Raw genomic sequence first — 19,586 nt, 5'->3', positions numbered from 1 at the left:
AAAAAATGGGATTTATCCCAGGAACACAAGGTCAGTTTAATGTCAATTAATGTAATGCACTATTTCAATAGAATGAAAAACAAAAACTACACAATCATTCCAATATATGCAGATAAACCATCTGACAAAATTCAACACCTCAGCATGATCAAAACATTTGAAAAACTGAAAATGGAAGGGAACTTCTTTAACGTGAAAAAGCATCTATATAAAATCCACAGTTATCATCATACTTAATGGTGAAAGAATGAATGTTTTTCCCCTAAGATCAGGAATAAGACAAAGATGTTCACTTTTGCCATTTCTACCCAAAATTATACCATAGACTCTAGACAGAACAATTAGTCAAGAAAATGAAATTTCAAAACACCCATATTGGAAAGGTAGAATAAAACTATCCCTGTTTGCAGATGACATGATCTTTCATTAAAAAAAAAAAAAAAAATCCAGGGGGTGGAGGGTTGGGGTAACCAAGTGTTGTGATGAACAATGGGTGTCATACACAACTAATGAATCATTGAACACTACATCAAAAACTAACGATGTACTATATGTCAGCTAACTGAACATAATAAAATAAATAAATAAAAATAAATGAAGCCATCAGTTGAAAAAAAAAATCCTAAGGGATCCATTTAAAAACTGTTAGACCGAACAACAGACTTCAGCAAGATTGCAGGATACAAGATCAATATACAAAAATCAATTGATTTTTCTCTGTGCTAACAATTAACAATCTGAAAATAAAATTAAGAAAACTATAATAGCATCAAAAAGAATAAACACTTGGGAACAAATTAACAAAGACATACAAAATTTAAACTCTGAAAACCATAGGACATTGTTGAAAGAAATTAAATAATATCTAGATAAATGGAAAAGCATCCCATGTTCATGAATTAGAAGATTTCATATTGTTAAGATGGCACCACTCCCCAGACTGATCTACAGATTCCATACAATCCTAATCAAAATTCCAGGTGGCTCCTTTTCAGTAATTAGCAAGATGATCCCAAAATTCTTATGGAAATTCAAGAGATCCAGAATTGCCAAAACAATTGAAAAAGAAGAACAAAGTTGAAGGACTCACACTTCTTGATTTCAAAACTTACTACAAAACTACAGTAATAAAGACTATGTAATACTAACATAAGGACAAGATAGATAGATATATATCAGTGGATTAGAACAGAGTCAATATAATAAACCCTCACATTTATCCGTCAACTGATTTTTGGCAAGAGCGCCAAGACAATTCAATGGGGAAAGCAAAATCTTTTCAACAAATGTGAGGACAACTGAACATCCACATGCAAAGATATGATGTTGAATCCCTATCTCACATCATAGAGAAAAATTAACTCATAATGGACCAAGACCTAAATGTAAGAACTAAAACTATGAAACTTTCAAAGAAAACATAGGCATAAGTCTTCATGACCTTGGATTAAGCAACAGGTTCTTAAATATGACACCAAAAAGCACAAGCAGCAACAACAAAAAATAGATACATTGAACTTCATTAAAATTGAAAACTGTGCTCCAAAGAAGACCATCAAGAGAGTAAGAAGACAACCCACAGAACAGGATAAAATGTTTGTAAACATATATCTGATAAGGGACTTGTGTCTACAATATATAAAGAATTATTTTAACTCAATAATAAAAAGACAAATAACCCAATTAAAAATTGGCAAAGGATCTTAGCGGACATTTTTCCAAAGAAGATATACAAATGGCCAATAAGCATGTGAAAAGATGATTAACATCATTAGCCATCAGGGAAATGCAAAGCAAAATCACAGTGAGATACCATTTCACACCCACAAGGAGGGCTGTAATAAGAAACACAGACAAGAGGGATGCCTGGGTGACTCAGTCGGTTAAGCGCTTGCCTTTGGCTCTGGTCATGATCCCAAGGTCCTGGGATCAAGTTCCCCATCGGACTCCTTGTTCAGCTGGGAGCCTGCTTCTCCCTCTGCCTGCCACTCCCCCTGCTTGTGCTCTCTCTTTCTCTGACAAATAAATAAAAGCAGGTAAAAGGTAGTATAGCCACACACGGTATACTATTTGGCAGTTAAAAAAAAAGAAATGAAGTACTGATATATGCTACAATCTGGATGATTCTCGAAAGCATTATGCTAAATGAAAAAAGTCTACAGAGACAGGAAGTGTATTAGTGGCTGCCTGGCACTGGGTGGGAAGAGGAGGTGAGAAGGGGAATAATTGCTAATGGGGGGGTGCAGAGTTATAAATATGTTCTAAAATTGATTGTAGTGATGACTGCATAACTGAATACATTAAGAACCATTGCACAGTTACACTTACATAGGTGAATTATATGTATGGCATGTGAAGTACATCTCAATAGAGCTGTTATTTAAAAAAACAAAAGTCAACAGAATGGATCGGGTTGAAAGAAGGAGTGAACCAGATGATGGCAGAAAGGAAAAAAGGACGATCTAGGCAAGAGAGCGAGCAAGGCAGAGGTGGAAGGACTCACTTCCAGCAGCAGAACAGCAGGCCTGCCTCCCTGGGGGGTTAGGATCAGTGCTGCTTTTGAAAGGTCTGAAGACCTGGGTTTGAGAACATGCTTGTTCTCATCTGATGGATGAACAGGAAGACAGAGCGGAGCAGGTCGGAGGTTTGAAGGGAATGGAGGTTTGATACATGGTATCTCTGAGCAGTTGCTGTGGAGAGGTTACCTATAGGTGAAGCAGAGCCAGTTTCACCAGTGCGCAACCTGTACAACTGCACAGTGCCTGCACTTAAAAATGCTCCATGTGGAATGCCTGGGTGCCTCAGTCGGTTGGGCATCTGCTTTCTGCTTGGGTCATGATTCCAGGGTCCTGGGATCGGGCCCCACATCGAGCGGGGAGCCTGCTTCTCCCTCTCCAGCCTGCTACTCCCCTTGCTTGTGTTCGCACTCTCTCTGTCAAATAAATAAATAAAATCTTTTTACAAAAAAAATGCTCCATGTGTGCTTTTCTGCTTTGCTGTCAGTGTCTGGAAATTCTTTTTTTTTATTGTTATGTTAATCACCATATATTACATCATTAGTTTTTGATGTAGGGTTCCATGATTCATTGTTTGTTCATAACACCCAGTGCTCCATTCAGTACATGCCCTCTTTAATACCCATCACCAGGCTAACCCATCCCCCTACCCTCCTCCCCTCTAGAACCCTGAGTTTGTTTTTCAGAGTCCATCGTCTCTCATGGTTCGTCTCCCCCTCTGACTTACTCCCCTTCATTCTTCCTCTCCTGCTATCTTCTTCTTTTTCTTTTTTCTTAAAATATGTTGCATTATTTGTTTCAGAAGTACAGATCTGTGATTCAACAGTCTTGCACAATTCACAGCGCTCACCGTAGCACATACCCTCCCCAATGTCTGTCACCCAGCCACCCCATCCCTCTCACCCCCCACCACTCCAGCAACCCTCAGTTTGTTTCCTGAGATTAAGAATTCCTCATATCAGTGAGGTCATATGATACATGTCTTTCTCTGATTAGTGTCTGGAAATTCTTAATGATTTTTGAACAAGGGGTTCCACGTTTTCATCTGGCACTGGGTCCCACAAATTAGGTAACCTGTCCCACCCTATAAAGAACTATCCAGAACCTGACCAAGAATGGCTACACACATAAAAGTGGCTTCTATTCAGCTAAGACTCGGAGGGGGAATTACAAAATTCAGATTTAAATTAACCCAAGAATGAATCCCCAGATCATCTCTCTCCCTACTATTATTATCTATCTCCCTGGCCCGCTTACTCTTACCTTACACAGAATTTCAGTAAGAAACTATGGCCCTTTTATTGTTCAATTTGATTTACTGGGAAGGAGGAATTAGGCTTCCCCACCCCACTGACATCTGGCTTGGCCATCTGACTTGCTTCAGCCAGGAAATGTGTCACTTCTAAGCAGAAGCTGTGAGACCCAGCACATGGCTTACCAGGGTTTATTTTCCTCTGTTACTAAAGCAGTAATGTCCCAGATACAGTCCGCCCTATCAGCCAGATCCTGAGATGAAGATACCATGGGGTAATGCTCCAGCCAAGCCGGAACTACAGCATGTGCAAGAGACAAAGCTTCGTTGCTTTAACCCACTGGGATTCTAAAGTTGTTTGTGACTGCAATGTCATCCACCTTATTTGGACTAGTCAGAGTGACCTCTGTTTTCCAGGACCACATCAACTCAAAAGCAGCGAATTAGGAGATGCTCTAGGGCTTTTCCCTCACCTCTAGAACTAACTTGACACATAATATGTATTTGTTGCATTCACAGTGGGGAACTCTTGTCTCCTCTGAGTGCTACCCAAACTCCTTCGTCTGTGTTCAGAACTCCCCACGACCAAACTTGACAGCTTTATCTCCCGCTGACCCGCCCCCCCAACAACTGATCTGCTCACTCATCTCCACACATTTTCCCTCTGCTCATTCATTCATTCTTTTATCCAATGTATATTGGTACCCACTCTGTCACGGGGACCGTGTTAGGTGCAGAAAAGTTTACCAGACATGGTCTCCCTGCCCAGGGGATTGAGTCCCCAGACCTTGGTCATGATGTTTCTCATCATTCCGACCCCTCTCTCTGCCCTATTGAAGCTGCTAACCCTCCTTCCAGACACAAACGGAAACCCCATCACCGTCTGCTAATCTGCCCATCACCCCATTTACTCAGGAGTAGCCTCTCCCTCTTCTCAAATCCTGAACTCATCATTTTCTTATAAATTATTTGGCAATCAGTTAGATCCTGCCTGACGACCTCTCTCTTTCTTGTGCTTTGACAGGCTATTTAAATCTCATTATTAAAGCATTTATACTTTTTTTTTCTCACGTCCTTAAATAGATGCATAGAAGCAGCACATTATTAAAGTCGAGTCAAGTGGCCTTATTTATTTCACATGTCTTGCTTATATTCGGCCAACTTTTGACCTAGAAAAATGGTATCCTCCAACCTAATAGTTCTATGGAAAATAACTTGTTGGCTTTGGAGGCCTTTCCCTCGCCTGGGTTCTAGGGAAGAACGCGCGCGACAGGTCTTCGAAAGGGGCTTGCTCAGTGCCTCTTCTGCTCTCTTCCTAAACCTCAAAGGCCCTGGCACCCCGAAACTCCACACCACCCAGAAGAGTGTTGGTAGGTATTAGGGGAGAGAACTGTTTCTAGAACATCAGCTCCTTCCAACCTCCTGACCAAGTCCTTCCCTCTCATCGCAAACTAGGAATGTCTCCAAAGATCCAGCAGAAAGACGGGAGAAACCCCAAAGAGGGGGAAAGTGACATCTGGGGAGCATCCGCTGTGTGCTGGGCACTTGGGCCCAGCGTTGCTTGCACACGTGCTCCCTCAATACTCCCGGAGAGCCCTCAGAGATGGGTGTTCTCCGTTTTCCAGAGAAGGAAGCAGACTTGCAAGACATGACGTGCCATGCCCAAGGTCACTCAGCAGCAAGTACCAGTGTCCCTTTGTCTGGGACGTCCGTGCCGCCTGGCCAACTGTAGTTCTTTGGGAGTATCTTCTGGTCTGCAAAGCCTCTCACTGATTGCTCACAACTGTCCCACTCGGTGGGTACCGTCTCCGTCCCACAGATGCCAAGCCAGGCCCCCAAAGACGTTGAACCTGGCCTCTCCCATCACGCAGAAAATCACAGGGGGAGAGCCCCAACAGGGCACACTGGAGTCATCCTGCTCAGCCTGGCCAACTCGGCACAGCCAAGCTGGTAATGGGATGCTCATGGCCACGTGGCTGAATGATCAGAAACAGCGCGGCCTGAGCTTTACCACTATGATTTTAAAGATTATTATTCCGTTATTTCAGCTAATTAAGCCTTGAATGCTGGCCAGCTCAGCTTCCAGCCCAGAGAGGAAGGGAAGCAGCTTGGGCTCTGCTTCCCCTCTGGCTTTTCTCGCTCTTGCTGGCTCAGCAGAACTCAGGGCCTGAAAGGGTGAGGGGTAAGGGGAGTAAGGAAGGGTGCTCAACCTCCCCTGCCACGACCCATCGGAGAAATGGGAGGTCTGGTGTCTGCCGCAGAAAAATCCCCTTTCCTCACGAGCGGGCAGCCTGTTCTCTACAGGCCCAGCAGGGAAGAGCCTGGGCTGGCTTGAAGCCTGGGTTTAAGGCCAGGAGCAGTGCATTGCAACGTGGCTTAGTAGCTGTGGGGGTCTGGAGAATCCCCTCCTCACTCACCTGCATGCCATCTGAAATGTCGCATGAGCCTCTCAATCAGGAGGCAGTAGCCTGGTGCTGTGCCTGTCTAATATGGTAGCCAGAAGCCACGTGGAGCTATCTAGATTTTAATTTCAATTAGGTAAAATTTAATTAGATTACATACTCAGTTCCTCTGTCACATTGGCCACATATGAGGGCCCTCGGGCTACTGTATCGGATAGGCAGCTAAAGAACATGATGAAGGGTGTGAGCACCCGTGTTCGACCCATGGAGGCGAATCCCAGCCCCACAGCTTACTGGGAGTCTTGGGCAAATTACTTAATCTCCTTGTCCTCAGTTTTCCCATCTATAAAATGGGGAATTACAGGGCCAAGCTCACAGAGCTGTTGTAAAGATGAAATGAGAAATGTATGTGAAACACGGAGAAGAATGCCAAATAATGGTAAAGACCCCATTGCTGGCTCTTATTACATTGATATGAGGCTTCAGTCTTACAAAGCGATTTCACAAATGCTACTTGACTTGCATTTTACGATGAGTTGGAGGCAGGCAGGGACATGAGGAGTCAGCTGAGCCATTTCACAGAGAGACAAACCGAGACACAGAGGTGACGGGACTTCTCCAACAGGTGCCAGAACCAGGACTTGACCTACGTGAAGAATTCAACAGCTAACATGTGTGGATTCTTTCATGTCCAACATCCTGAAACATCTTGGCACGTCCTATTTCAGCCTTAGCCTAATCTCATGAAGCCAGGAACATTCCTCTCATGTTAAGAGTAACGTTCTAAGAGGGAAGTAATCCTAATGCTTTCTGGCCCTTATTCTGTGCCAGGCACCGTCCTAAGCATTCATTTAGTCTCCACAGCAACCCAGTGGAGGAGGTACATTTATTATTCCCATTTCAGTGATGCGAAGGGTGAAGCACAGAGAGGGTTGGCAACTTTCCCAAAGTCACACAGCCAGGAAGCTGTGGATCGGGACATGAGAACCCAGAAAGTCTGACCCCAGCCTAGGTGGAGAGATGTCCCACTTCACTCACCCGCGTCCCAGCACACGTGAAGGAAGTGGGAAGAGGGCAGAACCCCTTTGTTCCCAAGGCCTGTTTCTCTCTCCCGCCCATCGCCTGTGTCCAAGGGGAGAAGAACGCAGGCTGCTCTTGAAGCCTCAGGGGCTGCCGGTGGGAGACGAGAGGTGGAGAATATAGGAGCCTGCCGAGAGGTGTGTGGCCGTGACCTGTGGGCCTGGTGCCTTTCTGTACCTCTCACTATGCCCCCGTCTCCATCTGCTCGGGCGGCCAGGACGAATAGCATGGACTGGGGGACTCAAACAACAGACATTTATTTCCTCAGCTTGGAAGGCTAGAAGTCGGTGGAAGTCGAGGTACCAGCAGGCTTGGTTCCTTCTGAGGCCTCTGTCCTTGGTTTGCAGGTGGTCTTTCCCTATGTCTTCCCTCTGTGCGTGTCTGTGTCCAAAAGTCCTCTGCTTGGAAGAACAGTCGTATTGGCTTAGGGCCCACCCCAGTGACCTCTTTTTAACTTAGTGACCTCTTTCAAGACCCTATCGCCTCACATTCTGAGGTCCAGGGCATTATTAGGATTCCAACGTGGATTTGGGAGTGGGGGAGACACAATTCAGCCCGTGATGCACCCTGTCTCGCTCCATGCTGCCCGACCCGGGTCTCGGCCCCCGGAGGAGCCCGTGGGGCAGGTTCTGGGGGCAGAGCTGCAGGGAGCAGGGAAATGGGGAGTAGGGTTCCCAGAAGGAAAGTGAAAACTCTGGGAACCAAATGACAGCCTGAAGCACACTCCACCAGGGGTGATTGGGGTCGGAGCTGAGCGGGAGGAGGACCTTGGTAATCATCCCTGTTTGCTGATTGCCTTCTCTCTGCCAGGCCCTTCAATACTTCACCTCAGTGAACCCCCCCAACAAGCCTGCAAAGTGGGTGTTGTTATCCCATTTCACAGATGAGAAAAGTGATACTCAGCTGGGTTTAAAAACCACCCGGCATTGGGGCACCTGGGTGTTAAGCGGTTAAGCGTCTGCCTTCGGCTCAGGTCATGATCCCTGGGTCTTGGGATGGAGCCCCGCATCGCATCGAGCTCCCTCCTCAGCAGGGAGCCTGTTTCTCCCTCTGCCGCTCCCCCTGCTTGTGCTCTCTCTCTCTCTCTGTGAAATAAATAAAATCTTAAAAAAAAAAAAAAAACCCAACCTGGTGTGAGAAAGCCCTTGGAGTTAAGGATCATGGGTCTTCACCTCTCAGTTAAATAGCCCAAGAATCTGTTGTGTGTGTTTGATTGTCTTGCTCCTTCCCACCATGGAACCTTCGCAGATGCTGTTCCCTTCTGCGGAGGATGCCTCCCCCAACGCCCCCAACTCGTCCTGCTTAATTCCTGTTCCTCCTTCCTCTTCCTAGAAACTTCGCCTACATCCCAAAGCCAAGTCTGGTTCCTTGGTTATTTGTTCTAACAGCACCACGATCCTGTCCAGTACCCACAGGTTATTCTGAGAAGTCGGGTGCCCTGCTCCCACCAGACTGTCAGCACCTTGAGGTCAGGCACCATGTCCCTACATCCCCAGTGCCCAGCAGAATATATGGCATAGAGCCCCATAAATACCTGTTGAAAAGAATAATATTACCTCCTTTCAACAGCCTTACTTAACACGCCTTTCCCGCTGAGATCCAGGCTTCCTTTCTCCTCTTAGTTCCCATGATAGTTTTTATTTTATCTCAGGATATCTTATGCTGAACTGTTCTAGTTATATCGGTCACTCTCTCTCGACTATGAGTCTTTGGAGCTAAGGCTCCAGCCCTATTTATGTTTCTATCCCAGGAGCCCAGCTCATAAGCTTGTACAGAGTAAGAAACCCACTGTGAACTGAGAATGCAAATGCCTCCTGGTGGTAAGATCCCGCCATCCGATAGTGTTCAGACAAACAAAGATGCTTTTTGGAAAACCAGTGTAACAAGCAGGACTCTCAAATAACCGAACCGTTCAGGCGGCCTTCAGGCATGGTTGGATCCAGGGGCTCGCACACAATGGCAACAGGATGCAGCCTCTATTCTATCGGTACTATATTTTGCTATATTAGCCTTAGGCAGATTTTCTCCCAGGACTTAGAGGCTTCCAGAAGGTCCAGGCCCATAACCTCCTCGCTGTGAGTCCTGTGAAAAGAGAGGTTCTATCCCCCAAGGGTTCAAATAAAAGTTCACTAACTGAATCCCACTGGGCCAGTTTGGTCACAGACCCACCCCTGAACCAATCACAATAGTCTGGAAGAATTGATACTGTGAGTGTTCGGGCCCCGGAGCAGGACATGGGGTCAGCCCTGCTGAACGGACAGATTTAGAGCTGGCTCAGTAACCAGGAGACCGGAAAATGGACGCTGGGTAGACAAGACCCACCACGTTCCCTCTGACCAGCCTTTCCGACTCCGTTCACCTGTGCTTCCTGGAGCCTGCCAGAAATGTTGCTGGAGACTCTCCACCGCCCAGCTCCCCAGACCTGGTGGACTGCAAGCCGGAGACCCCCAGACCACGGTGCCCGGGGATAAAGAGACCACAACCCCTCCCCACCGAGCTCCTCACACAGGGAAGAACGGGCCCCAAGGAGAAGCACTTAGCCTTGACGTGTTTTCCTGTTGCTGCCCTTCCTACCAAGACGTCACTGGCTTGGCTCCCGTCCTGACTTTGCTATTTTTTTCTAGCTCCTGTGAAGGAGGCAGTAGGCCTGGGAAGGGTTTGTCCAATAACCCCAGCATTTCAGGCTCTCTCATCCTGTTGGTTATAGACTCTCACACATTCAGAGAATGACACTTATTTTTAAGAATTTTGTTTCGTTTGTTGGATGGGTGGACGAATCCGTTCTAGGTACCTTTAGGACTCCCTATGTCCTTATCTCCTACATTTTACCATCTTGGGCTCCAGATGACTGTAAGAATGGAAAGCACTTCTCTTGGCCCGGAAACCGGCCTCCCCGTCCTCCCTTAGCAGTAACAATGGCTGAGATTGAACATAGCAAATTTTTATCAAGCACTTACCCTAATTCAGGCGCCGAGCTCAGCACCCACTTGATCTTCACAGCAGCCCCACGGGCTGGTCTGGGCACTGTGATCACCTGCAATTTATAGTTAAGAAAACCAAGGCTTGGTAGTCATGTGCCCAAAGCACACAGCCTGTCAATGGCAGAGCCAGAACTCAAAGGGTGTGACCCTAACCACTCTGTGATTGAGCCCTATGAGCAAGGACCCTCGGCTCTATCCACACCAATGTTCTCCTTCTCCTGGAGCATGACACACCTTTATTCATGCTGCTTTGCCCGGAATAAGGTCCTCCCTCCTCCCCTCTGTGTAGACTGATGGCAGGAAATATACTGGTGGCAGGGAGTGCTAGGCTACATTGCTTCACCAATTAACCCCCAAATCTCAGGGGCTTATTACAACAAAGATCGATTTCTTGTCCATGCCACACTCTGCCGAGGGTCAAGTGGCCTTCCTCTACCTTATAGGTGGCCTCCAACGGGACAGGACACACGGAAGGGGAGCACCAGCTCTTAACTGCCTCTGCCTAGAAAAGACACATGTCATTTCTGCCTACATTTCCCTGACCCCAACCAAGAGCATGTGGACATTTGGTGAACACATCCTGTCTTTGCCACAAATTTTCCATGCAGCTCCTGCCAGGGGGCAAGCAAGAGATAAAGACAGCCAGGCAGCACAGATGGGAGCAGGGGTGAAGGCGAAAGGGCCAGGATCCAGGCTGCTGGTGGGAAAGAGGGGCCGGGTGGGTAGGATTTGGGGACTCACCATGTGCCGCCAACTCCAGACCCCAGCTCGGGGCGGTGCTACATTTCTACCGTCCTGGGTATTGCTCAGAAGAAGTCAGCCACCACTGAACTTGGCTGAGACTCCTATCTAAGTTGGGGCTGCTAATGACAGGATTTGACCTGAGCCAAGGGAACAATGTAATAAGAATAACAATCCCTGACTTTCCAAACTTTAGAGTTTACAAATCAGACTCACAGCCAAAATCTCATTTGACCTTCACAATAACCTTGTGACGTGGGTATGTTATCTCCATTGCCTGGTAAGGAAACGCAGAGAGAGATGATATAACAGACCCAAGTCACACAAAGCCCGTGCGTGCTAGAGTCTTTCTCCATGCCAGCTTTCTGGGTCCACACTCAGGCTCTTCCGCAGCTCAGCTGCCTCCCGTGCAAATTTTGATGGAAACTGACCACATGAAAATGAACATCAACAGGATTTGGACTCAAGAGCGTGGGTGCTCCGGGCACCACAAAGAAGTGCAGGTGTTGGAGGCAGACAGCCTGGCGTGGAGCCCAGCTCTGCCACCTCCTAGCTGGGTGAGAGGTGGCAAGTCGATCCCTCTGGGCTCACTGTCCTTACCTGGAGAACAAGGATGACAGTACCTAACCCATAAGGTTATGGTGGAGAGTTAATGAAATAAGGAAAATCGAATGCTTAGCACAATGCCTCACTCAACATCAGAACTTAATAAACACTGAATGATGCTGCCGATCCTTCTTAGAGACAAAACGATATCAGTACCCCTTCCTTCCTCCCCGCAGCATGATTGCGCGTCACTATGTTACACTCGGCTTCTGCCAGAGAACAATCTGACCCCCTAACCCAGCTGCACATGCAGCATCCTACAAAAAGAGAACATTCTTCAAGCAAACAAACAAACAAACAAACAAATAGGGGCTCAGTCAGTTAAGCAACTGACTCTTGATTTCCACTCTGGTCATGATCTCAGGGTGGTAAGACAAACGCTGTGTGGGGCTCCATGCTCAGCAGGGAGTCTGCTTGAGATTCTCTCCCTCCCTCTCTCTCTCTCTTTCTCTCTCTGTCCCTTCCCCCACGCCCCTCTCCCTCTCTCTTTCTAAAATAAACAAATAAATCTTTTCTAAAGACAACTTTATTTAGCTATTATTGGCATACAAAATGCCATACCTATTTAAACTATACAACTTGCTGAGTTTGGAAATAAGTATACACCCATGAGAACATCACCACAACCTATGTAAGCCATAAACACATCCATCTCCTCCCAAAATCTTTCTTTTGCCCTCATTCTGTGCGTGTGTGTGATGAAAACACTTAACACAAGATTTACCCACTTCGCAAGTCTTTTAAGTATACAATAGAGTATTACCAGCTGTAGACACTATGCCATACAGTAGATCTCTAGGACTTACTAATCCCATATAATCTAAACTTTGTACCCCTTAATTAACACTTCCCCGTTTCTCCCTCCCCCGCCCCAGCCCCAGGCACACACCCTTCTACTTTCTGGTTCTCTGAGTTTGACTACTTGAGATTCCTCATGTAAGGGGTATCATGTAGTATTGTCCTTCTGTGTCTAACTTACTCATGTAGCTTAATGTCCTCCAGGTTCACCCATGTTGTTGCAAATGGCAGGATCTCCTTCTTTTTTAAGGCTGAATAATATTCCATTGTACATATATACCATATCGTCTCTTTTTTTTAAGATTTATTTATTTATTTGAGAGAGAGAGAGTGAGTGAGAAGAGAGGGAGAGGAAGAGGGAAGGAATCTCAAGAAGACTTCCTGCTGAGCACAGAGCCCAACATGGGGCTCGATCTCATGACCCTGAGACCATGCCCTGAGCCAAAATCAAGAGTCAGACACTTAACAGACTAGGTCACCCATGTGCCCCATATATCATATTTTCTTTATGCATTCCTCCATCAATGGACATTTCAGTTGCTTCTGCATCTTGGCTATTGTGAATAAGGCTGCAATGAACATAGGGGTTCAGATAGCTCTTAGAGATCCTGATTTCCATTCCTTGGGCTACATACTCAGAAGTGGGGTTGCTGAATCATATAATAGTTCTCTTTTTAATTTTTTGAGGAACCTCCATACCATTTTTCTTTGGGGATCAGCACTGGCCATTGACCCCAACCCCTGGCCCTTCATCTCAGTTTTGCTGCCACCCAGGGGCCATTTCATGCCATGCCAGGGTTTGTCTCCAAGTGTCCCTTTTAGGACAGTAGTTCTTGAAAAGAAAGTGTGGGTGGAGGGAAGAGGAAAGTGTATCTGAGGACATGCTCGGGGAGCCATGAGACTGTAAGAGTTGCAAAAGTCCCACAGGTGATTCTGACATGTGCCTCCTCCCTGTGCTATTAGGGACCCAAGGGCGGAGGCAAAGCTCCAGAAACAAGAAAGGAGAGGAAAGGGGAACCAGGACAATCCTGTCTGTTTTCACCAGCACCAAGAATGCATATGAGCTGTTGCTTCCAATGGGGTTTTTGCTCTGCCTTGTGGATTAGCCAATGTTTTGTTTCGGACACAATTCTCCAGCCAGTAAACCCAGAAACAGGGAAGCTGAGAAATGGCCTTTCCTAAAAATTTGTAAAGCAAACCACAAGAAGGGACTTGTATCAAGAATATATAAAGAATTCCAACAACTCAATAATAAAAGACAAATCAGAAAAGGGTCTAAATAGACATTTCTCCAAAGAAGATATACAGAAGATCAATGTGCAAATAAAAAGATGCTCAACATCGTTAGCCAGCAGGGAAATGCCAAGCAAAACCGCAAAGACATACCGCTTCAAACCCACTAGGAGAGCTAGAATCAAGAAGACAGGTGTTGGCGAAGATGCAGAGAAACCAAAACCCTCACAACAATGCTGGAAAATGGTGCACTTGCCCGGGAAACAATCTGAAAGTTTCCCAAAAGGTTAAATATCAAGTTTGCATATGACCCAGCAATTCCACTCCTTGACATAAACCCAACAGAAATGAACCCTATGTCCACACAAAAGCATATACACAAATGTTCATGGGCATTACTGATAACAACCCAAAAGTGAAGGCAGTCCAAGTGCCTACCAAATATAATGTAGTATAGCCATACAAAGAGTATTACTTGACAGTAAAAAGGAACAGAGCATTGACATATAGTATAACATGGATGAACCTTGAAAACATTACACTAAATGAAAGAAGCCAGTTCCTTGGTTTCTCTTTCTCTCTCTCTCTCTTTTTTTTTTCTTTGCTCATTTGTTTTGTTTCTTAAATTCCACATGAGTGAAATCATATGGTTTTTGTCTTTCCCTGGCTGACTTATTTCACTAAGCATTATACTTTCTAGCTCCATCCACATTGTTGCAAATGGCAAGGTGTCCTTCGTTTATATGGCTGAGTAATATTCCTGTGTGTGTGTGTGTGTGTGTGTGTGTACACACCACATCTATACCACATCTTTATCCACTCATCTTTCCATGGACACTTGGGCTGCTTCCAGAGTTTGGCTATTGTAAATAATGCAATAAACATCGGGGTGCATGTATGCCTTTGAATTAGTATTTTTGTATCCTGTTGAGATGCTCAAAAAATGTTGAGCATCTTTTCTTATGTCTGTTGGCCATCTGGATGCCTTCTTTGGAGAAATGTCTGTTCATGTCTTCTGCCCATTTTTTAATTGGATTATTTGGTTTTTGGATGTTGAGTTGTATCAGTTCTTTATATATTTTGGATACTAACCTTTTATGGGATATGTCATTTGCAAATATCTTCTCCGATTCAGTAGGTTGCCTTTTAGTTGTGTTGATCGTTTCCTTCACTGTGCAGAAGCTCTTTGTTTTGATGTCCCAATAGTGTATTTTTGCATTTGTTTCCCTGGCCTCAGGAGACGTATCTAGAAAAATGTTTCTATGGCCAATGTCAGAGAAATGACTGCCTGTGCTGTCTTCTAAGATCTTTATGGTTTCAGGTCTCACATTTAGGTCTTTAATCATTTTTGTGTGTGGCATAAGAAATGGTCATTTCATTCTTTTGTATGTAGCTGTCCAGGTTTCCCAACACTGTTTGTTGAAGAGACCGAGAATGATTACACACTTTCCTCACACATACCGGAGACTGTACTCACAGATATTTTATACGCTCCCCGTTTCAGGAGGCTCTGATAGGGAGGCAAAGATGTATAGGAGGAATCATACCCTTACAAAAGATACCTTTTCCGTTGGGGGGATGGAGGAGGCAGAGAATTAGTTGACAAGCGCCCTAAAACAGATCAGAGCAGGTCGGAAGAAAGGATCAAGCATAAGGTCATGGCAGGGCTGGGGAGCAGGGTGGGCTCAGGAAAGCAGATTCTCTTGCCAGGTCCCAACCAGTGAGAAGGCTTAACTCTGCCTTCCCAGGTCCAGCTGCTTCTCGCCCCATGTTCTAGTTATTATTGGGGGAACAAATTATCCCAAAACTTAGCACCTTGCAACAGCCATTTTATTAGGCAGCTGTATTTCATGGGTCAGAGATTTGGGCAGGGCACAGGGTGGACGTGTGACCAGAGGGATGACATGTCTCTATTCCATGATGTCTGAGGCCTCAACTGGATAGATGTGGAGGCAGGGCATGATTTGACAGCTGGAGGCTGGAATCTTCTAGCATCCATTCCCTTGCATGTGAGGTGCCTTGCCTGGGTAGACTCAAGATGGACTAACAACAGGGTGCGTATGTGTGGCCTCGCCATGCGTCTTGGCGTCCTTGGAACATGGCAGCCTCAGGGTAGGAAGCAGTCTTCCAAGGTGGCCCAGTGCTTCAAGGACCAGTGTTCTAGCACATCGGGCAGAAGCTGCATCACCGTTTATGCCTCAGCCTGGGAAGTCCAAAGCATCCTCCCCACACTCACTGTTGATCAAGACAGTCACAAGCCCACCCAGATGAATGGGCAGATGTCCTGACAGGAGGAATGTCAAGAAATTTGGGGGTCATGTTTCAGGGAAGAGTCAAGCTCAGGAGTATACGTGGAACAGACTCTTTGAGGAGGATCTTCCTTGTTTCCAGCAGAATCCAGTGGGAGAGCCTCTCAGATATAAGAGCGAACAAAAGAAGCCAGACGCAAAAGAGTGCATACCAGGACCTGAATAGACATTTCTCCAGAGATGACATCCTGATGGCCAACAGACACAGGAAAAGAATGCTCAACATCTCTCATCATCAGGGAAATGCAAATCAAAACTATAATGAGGTGTCACCTCACACCTGTCAGAATGGTTAGGATGAAAAACACAAGAAACAACAAGTGTTGATGAGGATGTGGAAAAAGGGGAATGCTCTTGCACTGTTGCTGGGGATGCAAACTGGTGCAGCCACTCTAGAAAATAGCATGAACTTTTCTCAAAAAATTAAAAACTGAACTACTGGGGTACCTGGATGGTTCAGTTGGTTAAATGTCTGACTCTTGATTTCGGCTCAGACCATAATCTCAGGGTTGTGAGATCGAGTCCCATGTCGGGCTCCACGCTCAGCATGGAGTCTGCTTGAGGTTCTTTCTCTCCCTCTCTCTCTGCCCCTCCCCTTGCTCACGTACTCTCTCCCTAAATAAATAAAATCTTTAAAGAAAACAAAAAGAGGGCGCCTGGGTGGCTCAGTCGTTAAGCGTCTGCCTTCGTCTCAGGTCATGATCCCAGGGTCCTGGGATCGAGTCCCACATCGGGCTCCCCGCTCAGCAGGAAGCCTGCTTCTCCCTCTCCCACTCCCCCTGCTTGTGTTCCTGCTCTCCCTGTCTCTCTCTGTCAAATAAATAAATAAAATCTTAAAAAAAAAAAAAGAAAACAAAAAGAATTACCATACGATCTAGTAATTCCACTTCTGCATATTTACCTGAAGAAAACAAAAACAGTAATCTGAAAAAACAGATGCACCACTATGTTTATAGCAGCATTATTCACAATAGCCAAAATATGGAAGCAACTCAAGAATGAATAAAGAAGATGTGGTCTAGGGGTGCCTGGCTGGCTCAGTCGGTAGAGCATGCTACTCTTGATCTCAAAGTTATGAGTTTAAGCCCCACACTGGACACCAAGCTTACTTAAAAAAAAAAGAAAGAAAGAAAGAAAGAAAGAAAGAAAAAAAATACGGTGTATATACATATACAGTGAAATACGACCCAGCCACAAAAAAGAATGAAACCTTGCCATTCACAACAACAAAGATGGATCTAGAGAGTATTATGCTAAGTGAAATAAGTCAGACAGAGAAAGACAAATACCATATGATTTCACCTATACGTGGAATCTGAAAAAACAAATGAACAAAACAACAACAACAACAAAAGAGAAACAGACTCATAATATTGAGAACAAATTAGTGGTTACCAGAGGGAGGGAGGGTGGGTGATAGGTGAAGGGGGAAGGGGTTAAGACGTACAAACTTCCAATTATAAAATAAAGAAGTCACGGGGATGAAAAATACAGCATAAGAAATATAGTCAGTAATATGGTAATACCTTTTGTGTGGTGACAGATGGTGACTACAGTTATCATGGTGAACATTTCCTACTGTATATAATTGTTGAATCCCTATATGCTGTACCCCTGAAACTAATATGTCATACTGCAATTTAACATTTTTTTAAGAAGGGTGCATACTGTATGATTCTGTGTATGCGACATTCAAGGACAAAACTAATTCATGGTCAGAAGAGTGGTTGTCTGGGGGTGGGGTGCAAAGGGGTACAAGGAAGGGAGACTTCTGAGCTCTGGTATGTTCTATATCTTGATCTGAGTGGTGGTTACACAAATATATTCATACCTGGAAAACCATCAAACTCTACACTTAGAATTCATGCACCCAACACACGAGGTCAATAAAGGATTTTGAAAAGAATTATGCAGCAGGAGCACTCGCCCTCCATCCCTGCTGCCACCAGCTTTATGTGTCCTAGAAGAGTAGTTTCCCAGGCCTCCCCGTCCTGGCTGGTGGGTGGAGCAGGGAGGCTCTCCCCAGGGGCCCGTGGGTTCCACCCCCTGCTCTCGCCCTTCTGCCCCTACTTCCTTCTCAGTTTCTGGATCCTGAAGTCAATGCTGTAAGGGCCAGGCCCTTAGGGAGTTTATTCCACCCCACCTCCCGTTTTGTGGCGGAGGAAAGCAGGAGGCAGAAGGAAAGGCAGACAGCCTAGGACCACAGACCTCCTAGCCTCCCCACCCAGGGTGGCCTCACCCCCGACGCAGAACTCCGCTTCCTCCGCTCCCGGGCAAGCTGAGCTCTCTGTGATCCATCAGACTCAGATTAGTGAGACCTTTGTACAGTCCTGCCCACCCAGATGGGAGTTTCTGGAAAGCAGAAAGGTTCACTACTAGGTGTGATGCTGGGACCCACCCAGCTGGGCGGGGCTCCCACGGGGCAGGGCAGACAAGCCCCTGCTGGCCCCTCCTCGGGGCACACCCCATGACCAGCCCTGAAGGCTGTAGGCCTGAGCAAATCTCACCACTCCCAGAACTTCCAGTGCTTTGGGGAACGGAAGATGAGATGCTTTCTCTTTCCAGCGGGCCTCCGAGGCCAGAGCAGGTGCCAACGACTTTAAGTACTGATACAAAAGGCTCAACCCAGACAGTCAAGGCCTTTCCTGATCTGACTCAGCCCATCCCCAGCCCACCCTCCCACCCAGGCCCATTTCTGCATGTTCCGCAGTCAAATCCTGTTACCAGCTGAATTGTGTTCCCTGCCCAAATTCATTATGTTGACGTCCTCATCTCTATACCTCAAATACAAATACCTATATTTGGAGATAGGGTCTTTAAAGAGGTAATTAAGTTAAAATGAGGTCCTATGGATGGGCCCTAATCCAATAAGACTGGTGTCTTTATAAAGAAGAGTTTATGACACAGACTCTCAGAGAGGTAAGACCACGTGAAGACGTGGGGAGATGGCAGGACTGTCTGCAAGCCAAGGACAGAGGCCTCGGAGGAAAACAACCTGCCAGTGCCTTGATCTCAGGGTTCCAGCCCCCAGAACAGCGAGACGTAGTTTAAGCCACCGGGTCTGTCCTATTTTGTAACCGCACCTGAGCCGACCAAGACAACACTCACCATCGAGAGTATCACGTGTTGACACCGGCCTTTGCCCAGGCTGACTCCACCCCCACCCGGGGTGCAGTTCCTTCCCTCTTCCTCCCACGCTCTGACAAACCCCACCTTCCAGGCCTAGCTAACTGCTCAGTGCGGCTCCCTTCAAGATCCCCCGAGTCGGCAAACTGCTCAGCACGGTCCAGCTCTGTCCACATGTCACCATTATAATCTCTATGACACCACACTTGGGGTTATTGCCAGACGTTTATCCCGAGACAGGGGCTGTACCTGCCTTATCTCCACGTGCCCAGTGTGAATAACAGATGGCCCGATAAAACGTCTGTTGGATGGAACTGAATCGAGGAGTTTGCTGAGGGCCTTAGCACAGCTCTGGCAGGGTCTCCGGCCCTCAGTCCCCATGACTTCCCCTTCTGTGCCTCTGCCCTGCTCCTCGAACAAACTCTAAGAAAGGCTTTAAGGTCAGAAGAAATTAGCACTCCCTTAGAGATCTTCATTCTAAAACAAAAGCCCAGGGGCGGGGCTGGGGGTGGGGAAGCAAAGCTTAATCCCCAGATACCCGG

Source organism: Eumetopias jubatus, unplaced genomic scaffold (genome assembly GCF_037043125.1).
Source record: "Eumetopias jubatus isolate StellerSeaLion01/CBP00866 unplaced genomic scaffold, mEumJub1_p1.0 scaffold_13, whole genome shotgun sequence".
In the NCBI taxonomy this organism is placed as follows: Eukaryota; Metazoa; Chordata; class Mammalia; order Carnivora; family Otariidae; genus Eumetopias; species Eumetopias jubatus.
This window is presented reverse-complemented; position numbering follows the sequence as displayed.